This window comes from Pongo abelii, chromosome 7 (assembly GCF_028885655.2).
Source record: "Pongo abelii isolate AG06213 chromosome 7, NHGRI_mPonAbe1-v2.0_pri, whole genome shotgun sequence".
In the NCBI taxonomy this organism is placed as follows: domain Eukaryota; kingdom Metazoa; phylum Chordata; class Mammalia; order Primates; family Hominidae; genus Pongo; species Pongo abelii.
The window spans coordinates 95577646-95589995 of NC_071992.2; the positions used below are offsets into that span (position 1 = coordinate 95577646).

The following is a 12350-nucleotide window of genomic DNA, read 5'->3' on the forward strand; positions in this document are numbered from 1 at the left end:
TATAAAAGCACCTAAAGGTCAAAGAAAATGTTCTTCCTATGATAAGGAACTTAAGACCTTTGCTTTATAAGTGTAGATGACCACTCCCCTCTGAAAGGGAGGGAGAAAGAATGTCGCTTTAATTCCTTTCCCCTTGCCAATCTCTTTTTTTCTTCTCTGGGCATGGTCCAACACATGCATGAGGGCTCCCGGGGGGCTGGCCTGCCTCCAGCCCAGAGGTTGGTTTACAGGGGCATGCCTCACTCTGCCATCTTCGATCCTTCCCTTATATAATTTTAACATATCAAATAAGCCAAATGTCTCTCTTGGACTTCAGGGGACTTAGTATCTAAAAGCTTAATGAGTTCAATAGGGCTGAATTTAGAACTTGAAATTTTGGTTTTTGGAAAGTTTGTCAAATATCAAAGATTTCACACACTTGATATCTCATAATAGGATCACAGGTCATTCATTTAGCCAAGGTGAAAACTCAAAAAATTTCAAAAGGGAAAAACCTTTACTCTGATAGAGAGGGGACTCAGCTTTTCAAACAAAATCCAAGAAAGACAACATGAGGCCAGCTGAATCTGTCTCTTCTTTCTCCCCCTTTTTCCTTTTTTCTTGCCATTTACTCAAAAGGCAAACAAAAACCTTTCACTATCTCTCAATATTGCATGAAAGTCTTGTTCAAAATAGAAAACAAAAAATTTTCCTTTGTATTAGTGTACTATTAATGTTAAACTCAATTTTTAATAAACTCAATTTTTAAATAAAATCTTATAAACAAATCATTTAATTTTTATTTATTTATTTATTTTATTTATTTATTTTTTTAAGGCAAAGTCTTGCTTTGTCACCCAGGCTGGAGTGCAGTGGTGCGATCTTGGCTCACTGCAGCCTCCATCTCCTAGGTTCAAGTGATTCTCCTGCCTCAGCCTCCCGAGTAGCTGAAACTACAGGCAGCGCTGCCACACCCGACTAATTTTTGTATTTTTAGTAGAGACAGGGTTTCTCCATGTTGGTCAGGCTGGTCTCAAACTCCTGACCTCAGGTGATCTGCCCACCTCAGCCTCCCAGAGTGCTGGGATTACAGGCATGAGCATGACTCATCACACCCGGCCCCATTTAATCTTAATCAGTTGTGTACCTGCAGTACCATAAAGACCTTCTGTAGCTTCTCAGTGTTCAGGTATGATGCAGAAAGTTCTCCACAACCATGGCCCACATCTGCTACTATTCTTTAACCTGAGTTCTCCACTCCAATTAACTGACCTACGGGGGCTCTTGAACAGAGTTCTAATCCCTGCTCTGTCATTAACTCACTGTCTGATAAATGCTGTCTTCCTTCTGGCTCTTGGTCTGCTCACCCACAAATTAGGAGTGGTACTGGGAAGGGAGGGGGTAGACGCCACCCCTAGGTCCTTTTCAGATCTAACAGTCTGTCAATCTGTGACTAGATGAGATTAAAGGGCCTTCCTTTCCAACTCCATACTTTGATCAGCAATTTACATTTTCATGGGTTTGGTCTTGTTTCTCCAATTGTCCTTGAGCTTATTAAAGACAAGGCTATCTCTTTGTATCCCCTCAAGAATATCCTGCTAGAATCGTTGCTCCAGAAATGTGTGTTGATTTTCTGGGTTATCATTTAAAATGCTATACATTAATAATTGCTCCATTCCTATTATTTGAAATAGGTCGATTAAGCCAGTTTCTTTTAGAACAAGGAACAGAAATTGAAACACTTGTGCTGAATTAGAACAGTTGGGAACATTTGGGAGGCTGAGGCAGGCAGATTACTTGAGTCTAGGAGTTCAAGACCAGCCTGGGCAGCATGGCAATATCCTGTGTCTACAAAAAAATACAAAAAAATTAGCTGGGCATAGTGGTGCACACTGGTGGTCCCGCTACTCGGGAGGCTGAATTGGGAGGATCACCTAAACCTGGGAAGTTGAGGCTGCAGTGAGCTATGATCGTGCCCTATACTCTAGCCTGGGTGATGGAATGAGACTCTGTCTCAAAAGAAAAAAAAAGAACAATTGGAAACAATTCTTGATCTTAGCATTAGATCCTTAATACATCTAATTTATGCAATCTATATATCACTGACATACATATAAATATTATTAGCAACTTGAAGAATAAAAGTATCTGTTTTTAGAAATGAAGAGGACATTGGGGATGACAAAGTTCAAACTTTTTATTTTACAGATTTCCTTTTTTTTTTTCTTTTTTTTTTTTTGAGACAGGGTCTTGCTGTGTCACCCAGGCTGGAGTGCAGTGACACAATCTCGGCTCACTGCAGCCTCCCGGGTTCAAGTGATTCTCATGCCTCAGCCTCCCAAGTAGCTGGATTACAGGTGTGAGCCACTGCAACTAGCCTTTACTTTATAGATTTAGAAAATCAAGTTCTAGAGTTTAAGATTTGTCTGAGAGAAAATAGATAAAATTTAACAATTGATAAAATTTTAAATAGATAAAAATTTAAAAATGAAATTAAAGAAATGATCTTTTGGGTCGTTTTTAAATTTATTGACCAAGTTATGAGACTGGCTAATTTTTGTATTTTTGGTAGAGACATGGGTTTTGCCATGTTGCCCAAGCTGGTTTTGAACTTCTGGGCTCAAGCAATCCTCCCACCTCAGCCTCCCAAAGTTCTGGGATTACAGGTGTGAGCCACCGTGCCCAGCTACTGAGAGTTTATTTTGTATAGTAATATAATTCCTCCCCCCAATCTTTTTTTTTAGGGAGGGAGGGAGTTGGATTTAAATATCAAATTTTGTTAAAGGAAGATTTAGCCTAGCTAATGTCACAGCCATTCATTGCCTTGTTTTTTATCTTAAAATGGGACAATTACCCCTGGTTTTTGCCCATCTCTCAGTGATTATGAAGAAATTTCATTCATACATATCTAAATTCATGAATTTTGCCAAATCTACGTATCACCTCTATCATTATTATTATTATTATTATTATTATTTTTTTTTTGAGACAGAGTCTCGCCCTGTCGCCCAGGCTGGAGTGCAGTGACGCGATCTCGGCTCGCTGCAAGCTCCGCCTCCCGTGTTCACGCCATTCTCCTGCCTCAGCCTCCTGAGTAGCTGGGACTACAGGCGCCCGCCACGGCGCCCGCCACCAGGCCCGGCTAATTTTTTGTATTTTTAGTAGAGACGGGGTTTCACCATGTTAGCCAGGATGGTCTCGATCTCCTGACCCCATGATCCACCTGCCTCAGCCTCCCAAAGTGCTGGGATTACAGGCGTGAGCCACCATGCCCGGCCCACCTCTATTATTATTTACTTATTACTTTTATAGCCACATAACACATAATGATGTTTTGATCAGTGATGGATCACATATATGATGGTGGTCCCATAAGATTATAATAGAGCTTTTTTTTGTTTTTTTGAGATGGAGTTTCACTCTTTTTGCCCAGGCTGGAGTGCAATGGCGCGATCTCAGCTCACTGCAGCCTCTGCCTCCTGGGTTCAAGTGATTCTCCTGCCTCAGCCTCTAGAGTAGCTGGGACTACAGGTGCACACCACCATACCCAGCTAATTTTAGTATTTTTAGTAGAGACGGGGTTTCGCCACATTAGCCAGGCTGGTCTCAAACTTCTGACCTCAGGAGATCTACCTGCCTTGGCCTCCCAAAGTGCTAGGATTATTGGCATGAGCCACCATGCCTGGCCTAAATTTTCTTTAAATTTATTTATTTATTTTTTTTAGCTGCACTGTTAAATTATATATATATATATTTTTTTTTTTTTTTTTTTTAAGAGACACGGTCTTGTCCTGTCACTCAGGCTGGAGTGCAGTGGCACAAAGATGCTCACTGCAACCTTGAACTCATTGCTTAAAGTTTCAAGCAAGCTTCCCACCTCAGCCTCCCAAGCAGCTGGGAGTATAGCTAATTAAAAAATTTTTTTTGTACAGATGGGGTCTTGTTATGTTGCCTAGGCTGACCTCGAAGTCCTGGTCTCAAGCAGTCCTCCCACCTCGGCCTCCTAAAGTGCTGGGATTACAATCGTGAGCCACCATGCCTGGCCTATACTTTTAATCATTATTTTAGAGGTAGTCCTTCTACATATATCTTTAGAAAGTTAATTGTAAAAGAGCCTCAGGTAGGTCTTCAGAGGTATTCCTGAAGAAGGTATTGTTATCCTAGGAGATGACAGCTCCATGTATGTTATTGCCCCTGAAAATTTTCCAGTGGGAGAGGATATGGAGGTGGAAGACAGTGATATTGATGATCCTGACCCTGAGTAGGCATAGGCCAATAGGTGCATTTGTGCCTTCATTTTTAACAAAACAGTTTACAAAGTAAAAACACTTTAAAAATAGAAAGTAGCTTATAGAATAAGAATATAAAGAAAATATTTTTGTATAGCTGTACAATGTGTTTGAAGCTAAGTGTTATTATAAAAGAATCAAAAGTTAAAAAATTAAAAAGTTTATAAAGTAAAAATTTTCAGTAAGCTAAGGTTAACTTTTTACTGAAGAAAGAAAATATGTTTTTATAAATTTAGTGTAGCCTAAATGTACAGTGTTTATAAAGTCTACAAGACTGTACAGTGATGTCCTAGGCCTTCACAGTCACTCACCATGATTCACTCACTGACTCACACAGAGAAACTTCCAGTCCTTCAAGCTCCATTCACAAGTCTACCATTTTTTATCTTTTGTACTTTTTTTTTTTTTTTTTTTTTTTTTTTTGAGGCAGAGTCTTGCTGTGTCACCTAGGCTGGAGTGCAGTGGCATGATCTCGGCTCACTGCAATCTTCACCTCCTGGGTTCAAGCAATTCTTCTGCCTCAGCCTCCTGAGTGGCTGGGATCACAGGCATGCACCACCACACCCTGCGGATTTTTGTATTTTTAGTAGAGATGGGGTTTCACCATGTTGGCTAAGTCAGTCTTGAACTCCTGATCTCAGGTGATCCACCTGCCTTGGCTTCCCAAAGTGCTGGGATTACAGGTGTGAGCCACTGTGCCTGGCCTATACTGTATTTTTATTGTACCTTTTTCATGTTTAGATACACAAGTACTTAACCATCATGTGACAATTGCCTACAGTCAGTACAGTAATATGCTGTATAGGTTTGTAGTTTAGAAGCTATAGGCTATACCAGGAGCCCTAACATTTTTGGCACCAGGGACCAGTTTCATGGGAGGCAATGGTTCCACAAATGGGTTGGGGTGAGGGGGATGGTTTTGGGATGAAACTGTTCCACCTCAGATCATCAGGCATTAGATGCTCGTAAGGAGGGCACAACCTAGATCCCTCGCATGCACAGTTCACAAAAGGGTTTGCACACCTATGAGAATCCAGTGCTGCCACTGATCTGACAGGAGATGGAGCTCAGGAGGTAATGCAAGCAATGGGGAGAGGATGTAAATACAGATGAAGCTTCACTTGCTCACCCGCTGCTCATTCCCTGTTATGTGGCCCAGTTCGTAACAGGCCACGGACCAGTACCTGTCTGCGATACAGGGGTTGGGGACCCCTGGGCTATACCATACAGCCTAGGTGTGTAATAGCCTATACCACGTAGGTTTGTGTAAGTACATTCTTTTTTTGTTGTTTTTTGTTTTTTGGTGTTTATTTATTATTTATTATTTATTTTTATGAAGTATTTATTGATCATTCTTGGGTGTTTCTCGGAGAGGGGGATATGGCAGGGTCATAGGGTAATAGTGGAGAGAAGGTCAGCAGATAAACACATGAACAAAGGTCTCTGGTTTTCCTAGGCAGAGGTCCCTGCGGCCTTCTGCAGTGTTTGTGCCCCTGGGTACTTGAGATTAGGGAGTGGTACTGACTCTTAAAGAGCATGCTGCCTTCAAGCATCTGTTTAACAAAGCACATCTTGCACCACCCTTAATCCATTTAACCCTGAGTTGACACAGCACATGTTTCAGAGAGCAGGGGGCTGGGGGCAAGGCCATAGATCAACAGCATCCCAAGGCAGAAGAATTTCTCCTAGTCAGAACAAAATGGAGTCTCCTATGCCCACCTCTTTCTACACAGACACAGCAACAATCTGATCTCTCCTTCCTTTCCCCACACTTCCCCCCCTTCTCTTCAACAAAACCGCCATCGTCCTCATGGCCCGCTCCTGATGGTCGCTGTCTCTTCGGAGCTGTTGGGTACACCTCCCAGACAGGGTGGCCGGGCAGAGGCGCTCCTCACCTCCCAGACGGGGCGGCCGGGCAGAGGCGCTCCTCACCTCCCAGACGGGGCGGCCGGGCAGAGGCGCTCCTCACCTCCCAGACGGGGCGGCCGGGCAGAGGCGCTCCTCACCTCCCAGACGGGGCGGCCGGGCAGAGGCGCTCCTCACCTCCCAGACGGGGCGGCCGGGCAGAGGCGCTCCTCACCTCCCAGACGGGGCGGCCGGGCAGAGGCGCTCCTCACCTCCCAGACGGGGCGGCCGGGCAGAGGCGCTCCTCACCTCCCAGACGGGGCGGCCGGGCAGAGGCGCTCCTCACCTCCCAGACGGGGCGGCCGGGCAGAGGCGCTCCTCACTTCCCAGACGGGGCGGCCGTGCGTAAGTACATTCTATGATGTTCACACGATGGCAAAATTGCCTAAAGGCACATTTCTCAGAACATATCCCCATAATTAAGGGATATGTGACTGTAGTTAAACTGATCACCATTTAAATAATTTATGTAAAGTTACACTAAAATCTGCAACAATTTAAATAAAATACATTTCTTCATAGGCCATCTAGGAAACACTGGTATAGTGGAAATAAGTGCATTTGAGTTGAAGAATCAGAAGACTTGGATTTAAATCATGGCTTTGCTTTTTTTTTTTAACTTTTATTTTAAGGTCGGGGGTACAAGTACTGGTTTGTGGCACAGGTAAACTTGTGTCATGGGGGTTTGTTGTACAGATTAGTTCATCACCCAGGTGTTAAACCTAGTACCTATTAGTTATTTTTCCTGATCCCTCCTCTCCCACTTCATCCTCCAAATGGCCCCCGTGTGTGTTGTTCCCTCTATGTGTCCACGTGTTCTCATCATTTAGCTCCCACTTATAAGTGAGAACATACAGTATTTGGTTTTCTGTTCCTGTGTTAGTTTGCTAAGGATAATGGGCTTCAGCTCCATCCATGTCCCTACAAAGGACATGATCTTGTTCTTTTTTACAGTTTCAAGCTTTGCTTTTTGATAGTCAGGTGATTTTGAGGAAGTAATCTTGGTTTCTTTACGTTGAAATTATGACCATAATACATAACTTATAGTGTTGTTATGGTGATAAATACGATCATGTATGTGAACGCACTTTGAAAAAGTTAAGACAATGCACATTATTAGTTGTTATTGTTAAACAGAGAGAAAATTAGTGTGTTAGGAGGAGAAAGTACTATTGTTTTAATAGTAGTTTATTCCGAAGGATAGAAGGTTTAGAAAATATCTATATTTTAAGAATGGATATACAAAAATGTATTATTGTATTAGGTGGATCAGAAAATGGAAGAAAAGTTAATCAAATACTGCAAAAAGGGAGCAAAATCCACCTAAATTTTCTTGATAAAAACAGCATTCTTAGTATAGGTCCAACATAAAATTGTGACAAGTTTATGTGAAGTTGAAAAAATATAATTTCAAGTATTAAAAACTTAATTATATATATGAATCAAAAGTTATCTTAACAGTAATTAATGTTTTATATATTTCATTACAATCATTAATTCTCTCCTAATACTGATATAATTTCTTAATTGATCTCTGGTGTCTAATGTAAACCATGTTAAGGCTCCAGAATATGTGTTACTTAATTGCAAAGTCTATGAATAATAAAAACTACAGCTCCTCAGAATCAAACCATGTTTATTAATAAAAAGCTCTTTGAAACATATTCCAGACCGGGTGCAGTGGCTCATGCCTGTAATCCCAACACTTTGGGAGGCTGAGTCGGGTGGATAGCTTGAGTCCAGGAGTTCGAGACCAGCCTGGGTAACACAGCGAGACCCTCTCCCTATAAAAAATACAAAAATTAGCCTGGCATGGTGACATGTGCTTGTAGTCGCAAGTACTCAAGAGGTTGAGGTGGGAGGATGACTTGAACCTGGGAGGCAGAGGTGGCAGTGAGTCGAGATTGTGCCATTGCATTCCAGCCTGAGTGACACAATGAGATCCTGCCTCAAAAAAAAAAAAAAAAAGAAACATTCCAACACTTCTTCGCCCTATTTACTCCCTTGACTACCTGCTATGCCCTCTTATTCTTGCTAGGGATTTCACCTTCAATTTCATACACTAGATATCAACTGAGCCACTGTCAACTTCCTGTCCCCAAATTACCACACCTGAACTGCCTTCCATTTGCCCTGGACCGATGGAGGGGGTGTGTCTCCATTCTGGGTTCTGAACTTTGTGCTCAATGTGTCTTCTGCACTCTCGGTGACTCCAGTCTTGCCCTGTCTGCCAGCTTTTCGCATCAACATTAAACACTTTCGCAACTTCCCCTGGCCATAGGTTCCCGTCTAGCACAGCCTTGACTCTTTCTATCCCTTGTGGCCAAATGTGTCCTGTCCAAAGAACTCTATTCCTAATGTCCTATTTTGTCATCCTTTGCATCCTTCACTTTCCAATTCAGCCTCCATAATTCTGTTTCCTGAGAATATTGTCTCCCCCTACCCAAAGTATAATCCATAAACATTTTTACATACTCTTAAAGAAACTCTGGCTATGTGCAGTGGCTCATGTCTGTAATCTCAGCGCTTTGGGAGGCTGAGATGGGAGGATCACTTGAGCCCAGGAGTTTGAGACTAGCCTGGGCAACATAAGGAGATGTTGTCTCTACAAACACAAAAAAATTAGTCAGACATGGTGGTGCACACCTGTGGTCCTAGCTACTTGGGAGGCTGTGGTGGAAGGATCACTTGTGCCTGGAAGATTGAGGCTGCAGTGAGCAGTCATCGCGCCACTGCACTACAGCCTGGGCAACAGTGCAAGAAGCTATCTCAAAAAAAAGAAAAAAAGAGTTTCCAAATCCTCAAAATTTAAAAAGTATTTAAAAAAAGCATAATAAAAGAAAATAATATGTAAAATCTGCCTGTTAATACCTCTATATAAATTGTTCACATGCTCCATTTCCCCTCACATGTTTTTTTCATGTGGGTAGATTTCCTGTAGTCATAGCACCCATACTGACTTTTTTTTTTTTTTTTTTTTTTTTAGACAGAGCTCACTATTGTTGCCCAGGCAGGAGTGCAATGGCATGATCTTGGCTCACCGCAACCTCCGCCCCCCGGGTTCAAGCGATTCTCCCGTCTCAGGCTCTCGAGTAGCTGGGATTACAGGCTTGCACCACCACACCCGCCCAATTTTGTATTTTTAGTAGAGACGGGGTTTCTCCACGTTGGTCAGGCTGGTCTTGGACTCCCGCCCTTAGGTGATCTGCCTGCCTCGGCCTCCCAAGGTGCCACCCATACTGACTTTTAATTCCACTCCAGGAAACAAGCATAGCCTGGTTCCCAAAACAAGTGGACTAGGATCAAGAGGCTACCTGAGAGAACTTTGCCTTAGTTATTTGGGTACTTTATTCGTATAAAGATTAAAAAAGACTTCCATGCTACTAAATCTAATGTACACTTCAATCTGGATTTAAATCTCAATGTCTTAGTAATGTTTGACCCAGCCGATCACCCCTGCATGACCTCTCTTCTGTCCCTGGTTTTGTGGTGTGTCCTTCTGGTGACCTGTCTACCGGGTTTATCTCCTCAGTCTCCTCCAATGGTTCTTCCTCCTGTACTGTTTATTACATGCTGGGGTTCCTAAGGGCTCCTTCCTGAGTTCCTCTGTTATTGTCACTCTGCAAATGCTTCTCAGGTGATCCCATTTACTCTTGAGACTCCCATTACCATCTTCATGCTGGTGATTCTTAAATTGATTACTCCAGCAAAGACTTTTCTTAGACCTTCATCAGTGTCTATCCAGTGGTCAACTGGACATGTCCACAGCATGTGTCATAATAGACATGCAAAGCTCAGGATTTTCTTTTTGTTTGTTTCTTTTTTTTCTTTCTTCTTCTTTTTTTTTTTAAACCAAAAACAATGTCTTGTCCATGCAGAAAAGATGAAAATGGTTACTTCATTTCAATTTACAGTGCCCCAATATTATTTTATCCCACGCATATAACTGCTCGTATCATTATGAGACTATAGCAGCAAATAAATGGGAAGAAGCTCAATATTTTCTAAAATGGAAATTCTTACTTTCTTCAGTGTCTTCCTATCCCCAAATTCTTACTTTCTTCAGTGTCCTCCATTTAATTTAATTTAATTTATTTATTTCTTGAGACGGAGTCTTACTCTGTTGCCCAGACTGGAGTGCAGTGGTGCAATCTCGGCTCACTGCAACCTCTGCCTCCCAGGCTCAAGTGATTCTCCTGCCTCAGTCTCCCAAGTAGCTGGGATTACAAGTGCCCGCCACCACGCCAGGCTAATTTTTGTATTTTTAGTAGAGCCGGGGTTTCACCATGTTGGCCAGGCTTGCCTCGAACTCCTGACCTCATGTGATCTGCCCACCTTGGCCTCCCAAAGTGCTGGAATTACAGGTGTGAGCCACTGCGTCCAGCCTGTCCTCCATTTTAGTAAAGGGCACCACCGTCCCCTCAGTTGCTCAAGCCAGAAATCTAGGAGACATTGTTGAGTTTTCCTTGACTACTTAATGACTTCCGATTCCTTACTGTGCCCCCTCCCCATTAATTAGTCACCAAGTCTTTCCTATTATATCTCCTAAATACATCTTCAACCCATTTGCCTCTCTGTATCATCGTCACCACACCAAGTGCAAGTTACCATCATCTCTCAAGCAGACTGCTGTGAAAACTTCTTACCCTCCCATTTAAGCACATTTGATTGTGTTGATTCTCTCCTTATACTCTTTTTTTTTTTTTTTTTTTGAGACAGAGTTTTGCTCTTTTGGCCCAGGCTGGAGTGCAGTGGTGTGATCTTGGCTCACTGCAACCTCCACCTCCCAGGTTCAAGTGATTCTCATGCCTCAGCCTCCCGAGTAGCTAAGATTACAGGTGCTCACGACCACACCCAGCTAATTTTTGTATTTTTGGTAGAGACCGGGTTTCACCATGTTGGCCAGGCTGTTCTAGAACTCCTGACCTCAGATGATCCACTTGCCTCGGCCTGCAGAAGTGCTGGGATTAGAGGCGTGAGCCACCACTCCCGACCTCTCCTTACACTCTTTAAAGGTTTCTTGTTGCCTTTAGGATAAAAAACCCAAATCCTTAAGACCTATAAGGCGCTGTGTGATCCTCCCTCTGCCTAGTTGTTGAGGTTTAACATATCTCATTCCAACTCCCATTCTTTCTGTTCCAGAAACTGGCCTCTCAGTTCTTTCCATAAGAAGCCACTCTTCTTCCATCTTGGAATTTTGCCTGGAGTATATTAGCTTAACCTCACCAACTTGAACATAGATAAGTTATTCTTTTGTTTTTTTTTTTTTTTTTTTGAGACCGAGTCTCATTCTGTCACTCAGGCTGGAGTGCAGTGGTACAATCTTGGCTCACTGCAACCTCCGCCTCCTAGGTTCAAGCGAGTCTTCTGCCTCAGCTGCCTAAGTAGCTGGTACTACAGCACACACCACCTTGCCCAGCTAATTTTTTTTTTTGAGATGGAGTTTCGCTGTTGTTGCCCAGGCTGGAGTGCAATCTCGGCTCACCGCAACCTCTGCTTCCAGGGTTCAAGCGATTCTCGTGCCTCAGCCTCCTGAGTAGCTGGGATTACAAGCATGTGCCACCATGCCCGGTTAATTTTTGTATTATTAGTAGAGACGGTGTTTCACCATGTTGGCCAGGCTGGACTCGAACTCCCGGCCCCAGGTGATCCACCTGCCTCAGCCTCCCAAAGTGTTGGGATTATAGATGTGAGCCACCACGCCTGGCCTAATTTTTGTATTTTTAGTAGGGATGGGGTTTCACCATGTTGGCCAGGGTGGTCTCGAACTCCTGACCTCAAGTGATCCACCTGCCTCAGCCTCCCAAAGTGCTGAGATTACAGGCATGAGCCACCATACCCGGCCAGATATTCTTTAGGTTTTATCTTAAATATCACTTAGTCAAAGAACTTTTGTGAACTCTCACTGACAGTTTGTACTCCTTCTCAGCTTTATAAGTTATATTTGTATAACTCTTCAACTTTCCAGCTGCTAATCTCTATGCCCCATGGGGGCAATGAACTTATTGTGCCTGACACACAATAGGCATAGAATAAATAATTGCTGAAGCAACAGTTAGTTTTTCAGATATCTTTTACTTCCGGCTATTAACATATTTAATATTTATTTACAACAATAGATCTGAATAACTCTTTTCATTAATTAGGTTGCGTTAATTGCAAGTGTGATTTTTTTTA

General features: G+C 42.8%; 1 non-coding gene across 1 annotated transcript; it reads right to left on the reverse strand.

Moving 5' to 3' along the window:
• Window positions 1-10032: 10032 nt before the first annotated feature.
• Window positions 10033-10163, reverse strand: LOC112134798 (small nucleolar RNA SNORA20). The gene has a single exon (XR_002916149.3). It is a non-coding gene; the product is annotated as a small nucleolar RNA SNORA20 (small nucleolar RNA).
• Between the last annotated feature and the right edge of the window lie 2187 nt (window positions 10164-12350).